The sequence below is a fragment of the Haematobia irritans genome, chromosome 2 (genome assembly GCF_050003625.1).
Source record: "Haematobia irritans isolate KBUSLIRL chromosome 2, ASM5000362v1, whole genome shotgun sequence".
In the NCBI taxonomy this organism is placed as follows: domain Eukaryota; kingdom Metazoa; phylum Arthropoda; class Insecta; order Diptera; family Muscidae; genus Haematobia; species Haematobia irritans.
This window is the reverse complement of record NC_134398.1, coordinates 122,745,111-122,751,110: the sequence shown is the minus strand read 5'-3', so window position 1 is coordinate 122,751,110 and position 6,000 is coordinate 122,745,111.

Sequence of the window (6,000 nt, the reverse complement as noted above, 5' to 3'; positions counted from 1 at the left end):
AAAGGGTTTGCTCTTTTAAATAAAGTTTCTTTACATCGGCTTGTATGCGCCCAAAAATGTGTAATAAAAATAGAACTGGTTGAATGCACGCGTTGATTTGGAGCAAATCAAGGCAAAATTCTAGCCTCCGCGACCAATTAAATCCATATTAAACGAATGATATATATGGGAGTCATATCTAAACTGAACCAATTTTAACCAAATTTGGCACGCATTTCTATACCCATCTCCATAGAATGGTGACGGGGATATAATAAGTTTGTCATTCCGTTTGTAACACATCGAAATATAGATTTCCGATTATTTAAAGTATGTATATATATTCTTGATCAGGGAGAAATTCTAAGACGATATAACCATATCCGTGTGTCTGGCTGTCTGTCTATGGTAATCACGCTACAGTCTTCAATAATGAAGCAATCGTGCTGACGTTTTGCACAAACTCGTCTTTTGTCTGCAGGCAGGTCAAGTTCGAAGATGGGCTATATCGGTCCAGGTTTTGATATACTCTCCATATAAACCGACCTCCCGATTTGGGGTCTTGGGCTTATATAAACGCATGAAATTAGAAATATAAAGGTACTTTAGGATCATGAATATATGTGCCAAAAATGGTGAGTAGCGGTCCATGTTTTGGTATAGCCTTCATACAGACCGATCTCTCGATTTTACTTCTTAGGCTTATAAAATCCGTAGTTTTGATCCAATTTGCTTCAAATTGAAAATATAGAGGTAGTTTAGGACCGTTCGGACTCGGCTATAAAAAACGAGGTCCCTTGTCATTGAGCTTAACATATAATCGGGCAGCACTCAGTGATAAGGGAGAAGTATCACAATGGACTGAATAGTCTAAGTGAGCCTGATACATCGGGCTGCCACCTAACCTAACCTAATCCACTTGATAAAGTCACCAAAAAAGTAATGAAAATGTTTTCCAGAAAATGTGTAATTTCCGATCAGAAGCAATTAATTTTACTTGGTCAGTGTTGCTCGTATTGGGGATTTTACCCAATTTTTTTGGTGGTTGGGGACAAACATTTTGAATTGGAGACTTGGGGATTTGGTGGGGAATTTTTTCCAAATCGGTTCAGTGTAATAAATCAGGTTCTTAATAACGGTTCATATGATTTTTCTTTTATGTCTAAATTATTAAAACAGAAGAACAACGAATCGTCAAAATTGGAAAAAGAAAACTTTGCTCCTCTTCATTCCACGGGATACAAAAAGGTGCTATTGGAGCATCTGGACTAAAACCGGACCTAGCACTTTAATTTGGAGGCCCAAGTTCTGATTTATAATTTTATTCAGCGTTTTTAAGACATTTTTCTAAAATTTAAATTATTCATTGAACCATCAGTGATGAACTTGAGTGCTCAGAAGTAAATTTTCGTTCATAAACACACAGTGATCGAAAAATGGGATATTTTCATTTCTCGAGCAATTGGAAGACGATCAAGGGTGGGCTGGTTTTATGTTTCGAAATCTTGTTCTAATTACAGCTACACTGAAAAAACAGTGAACCCACCAGGAAGAAAACTTTCGGTTAATTTTAGAAAATTTTGAATATTTTTGGAAAATTTTAACTAAACAGTATTACAAATGTTGGCATCACGCCGATGTCATAAAAATAAGTAAATATTTTTCGACAAATTCAAGAAAATTTATTAGACATAACTAAGTTTTTTCACTTGTTAAAGAACATTTTGTAGTTTGAAGGAAAAACTTGGAGTTCAAAATTGCAAGAATGTCTTTAGTGACATACGAAGTTCATGATGGACGCATTTTTGGTAAAATTTACAAATTTAATGAAATTCTGAACTATTTTGTGGAAGACACGAATTTTGTTAATCTTTATGCTTAATTTGAGTATATTTTTATACCCTGCTCCACACTGTGGAACAGGGTATTATAAGTTAGTGCATATGTTTGCAACACCCAGAAGGAGACGAGATAGACACATGGTGTCTTTGGCAAAAATGCTCAGGGTGGGCTCCTGAGTCGATAAAGCCATGTCCGTCTGTCCGTGAACACATTTTTGTAATCAAAGTCTAGGTCGCAGTTTTAGTCCAATCGACTTCAAATTCGGCACAAGTATGTGTTTTCGCTCAGAATAGATCCCTATTGATTTTGGAAGAAATCGGTTCAGATTTAGATATAGCTCCCATATATATCTTTCGCCCGATATGGACTAATACGGTCCCAGAAGCCAGAGTTTTACCCCAATTTGGTTGAAATTTTGCACAGGGAGAAGAATTAGCATTGTACACACAAAAAAAAAATCTGATTCAATCACGAAATTAATTGATCCAATTAATTTTTAATTGAAATGTCTTCAATCACAGAAATGATAGTATCAATTAAAAAATTAATTGAAGGTCAATTAAAAAGTTAATTGATCCAATTAAAAAATTAATTGATACTATTATTTATGTGATTGATTTTTGTATCAATTAAAAAATTTGTTGAATCAATTAAATTTTTAATTGAATATTTTTTAAAACTCAATTAAAACTTTAATTGGAAAAATGTTCGTGAAATTTTTTTGTGTGTAGCTATGCGTGCCAAATTTGGTTGAAATCGGTTTAGATTTAGATATAGCTCTCATATATATCGTTCGCCCGATTTACACTCATATGACCACAGTGGCCAATCTTTTACTCCGATTTAATTGATATTTTGCACAGTGAGTAGAATTGGCATTGTAGCTATGCATGCCAAATTTGGTTGAAATCGGTTCAGATTTAGATATAGCTCCCATATATAGCTTTCGCCCGATTTACATTCATATGACCACAGAGGCCAATTTTTAACTCCGATTTCGTTGAAATTTTGCACAGGGAGTAGAATTAGCATTGTTGCTATGCGTGCCAAATTTGGTTGAAATCGGTTCAGATTTAGATATAGCTCCCATATATATGTTTTTCTGATTTCGACAAAAATGGTCAAAATACCAACATTTTCCTTGTAAAATCGCCACTGCTTAGTCGAAAAGTTGTAAAAATGACTCTAATTTTCCTAAACTTCTAATACATATATATCGAGCGATAAATCATAAATAAACTTTTTCGAAGTTTCCTTAAAATTGCTTCAGATTTAAACGTTTCCCTTATTTTTTACTAACATTGTGTTCCACCCTAATTCATTATCCGACTTAAATTTTGAGTCTATAGATTTTGTAGAAGTCTATCTAATTCTGTCCAGATCGAGTGATATTTAAATGTATGTATTTGGGACAAACCTTTATATATAGCACCCAACACATTTGACGGATGTGATATGGTATCGAAAATTTAGATCTGCAAAGTGGTGCAGGGTATAATATAGTCGGCCACGCCCGACTTTAGACTTTCCTTACTTGTTTAGTATGGCGAAAACGACTCGTTTTGAAGTGCTTATAAAGGGAAAACATTTCAAACCCCAAAACATGCTTGGTGAGAACACCGTATAAAAATATCATAACATTTGTGTTTTTCATAAATTTCTGAATTAAAAACCACACGCAGAGAAGAAACATGATTGTCATAATCATATTCGAAGAGCAAGATAATATGATAAGAGCTCTTTTTGCGGCGACCATGTAACATTTTTACCTGAAACCATGTTTGCTCAGTGAACATGGTTCTGAGAAAAATAAAATTGTCCTCATCTAAAATGTTATTATATTGATAAAAATAATTGAATCAAAAGACAATGGTCACGATCTATAATGTTATGATATTCATCAAAAATGTTTTTCTTCCAGTTAAAAGAACATGGTCATAACTTAAAATGTTGTGATCTTTATGAAAAAAAACTTCTTTCGTTGTCGAAAAAGGACGCCACTTGAGAAAAGAAAACACAAAATTAACTTTATTTATTTGTTTTTATTTATATATAAACTAATTCATTGTTTATTTGTATTTATAATGTCGTGCAAGCAAACATCACATAATTTTACATACTCTATTTTGGTTCAATTTCAACAATATGTAATCATTCCATATTTACGTCGTGCCCATCACAGGCATCATGTAACTGCAAATAAATTATACCATAAGCAAAATGCAGAACAAAAACCAGGTAATTTTTTTTTCAATTACACTTTCCTTTTTTGTGTTCACATAAAACCACGTTCCTCTTCTGAATAAATAAATTAACACAAAACACAGTAATTCCGTATTCTCCTTCCATTCGAAACAACAATCAACACACGACTGATGCGCAAAATGAAAATCGTGTGTACCTACTCAATGTTTTTATAAAATTCTTTTCGCTGCAAAAATGTTAAAAAATTAAATGGTCACGAAAAAAATGTACATGGTCTTTATGGCCATATCTATATCATATATAGACATATCTATACGTAACCTATAAAAATACTTTTTTCTCCGGAAAAAAAGTAAAAAATTGAATGGTCAGGTACATGGTTTTCCGGACCATGTAACATAATGATCTCAAATTCTATCATTTAAATAATAGAACATGTTTGCGGCATTTGAGAACCATTTAAATGCTTATTGCCAACATATATTTTTCTCCGCTCGAAAATTATTTTTACAAAGACAAAATACATGGTTTTCGCGACAATTACATACTCTAGATAAGTATTAAATGGATGCCGTGTAACTCAAACAATTGTAGTTCCAACATTTTAACTTTTTTTTTGACAAAAGCATACATGACCGCATGGTAAGTAATTCCACCTTTATTCTTAATTATTTTTGGTCTTGTTACACGCAAAGAAAAAAAACGTTTGGAAAACGTGTACCGAAAACGTTTTTCTTTTGTTAGAGTTTTTTGAATTGCTTCGAAAATTTTAAACTTTTATCACCAAAAAAATTCGTTTGTTACAAAGTTTTTATTTTTTCAATAAAAAAAGTTATTTTTGAAACAACAACAGAGTCCATTTCGTTTATATCAAACACTCTTCTTTTCTGACTTTTGGTCTTTCATAAAACACATTTTACAGTTCAAAATTTAATATAGTACAATGTAATGTTGAACATTTTTTTCGGAATCTTCCGAACGTATGTAGAATGTATGTAAAAAAAAAAAAAAAAACTTTGGTCGAAACAGGGATCGAACCCACGACCCTTGGCATGAGAGTCAGACGTAGCAAGCACTGCTCCACGGTGCCAAACTAAATGTTTGTTTCTGTTAAATAAACTTTGTTTATTCGGTTCGTGGGCGCCGCAAGCTATGCTATATAAATATAACTTATATGGATATTTATCTCTTGATGTCCATAACAGGTACATAGCTCAGTGGTTAGTGTGTTGGCTTACAAAGTACATGGTCCGCGGTTCGATTCTCCGTTCAGGCGAAAGGTAAAAAAAAATTTAAAAATTTATAAAATCGTTTAATTTCTTCTACATTGTTGGTATTACAGGAAAAGTTGTTAAGAACTAAAAAACATCGTGGATGTGAGAAAGATGTGAGGGAAAATGCAATTAGCAAGAAAACAATGTTTTTTTTTAGTTTGTCCTTATGAAATTGTTTTTACATCCTGGAAAAGAATAAACGTTTATCACAAAAAGTATATACTTTTCTCCCAAATACACTTCCTTACAGCGAAAAGCAAATGAGAAATGAACTTTGTTTGTCTAAAATTTCGTTTGGGAGGAAAGAATTATTTTTTTGCGTGTATAGGAAGGAAGTCCTATTTTAAACCTATATTGATTTCTTATTAGTTATTTATTTGTGATGCTGTTTCATTATTTTATTTATTTATTTATTCCTTGATTGTTATACAAAACCTTCAAGGCCAATAAACATTATTACAAATAGTATACAAGTAGTTTATAATTCAATTATTTTCTTAAGCAATGTACAAATAACGCGGCTCCGCAGCCATATATTAAAACAAGTAAGGAAAGTCTAAAGTCGGGCGGGGCCGACTATATTATACCCTTCACAACCTAACCTAACCTATACACATATATTCTGTATATCTGAGCAGATCTGTACAGAGTTCTGCAATACTTATAGATTTTACATTTAAGTCGGCTAATGCGCTGAGGT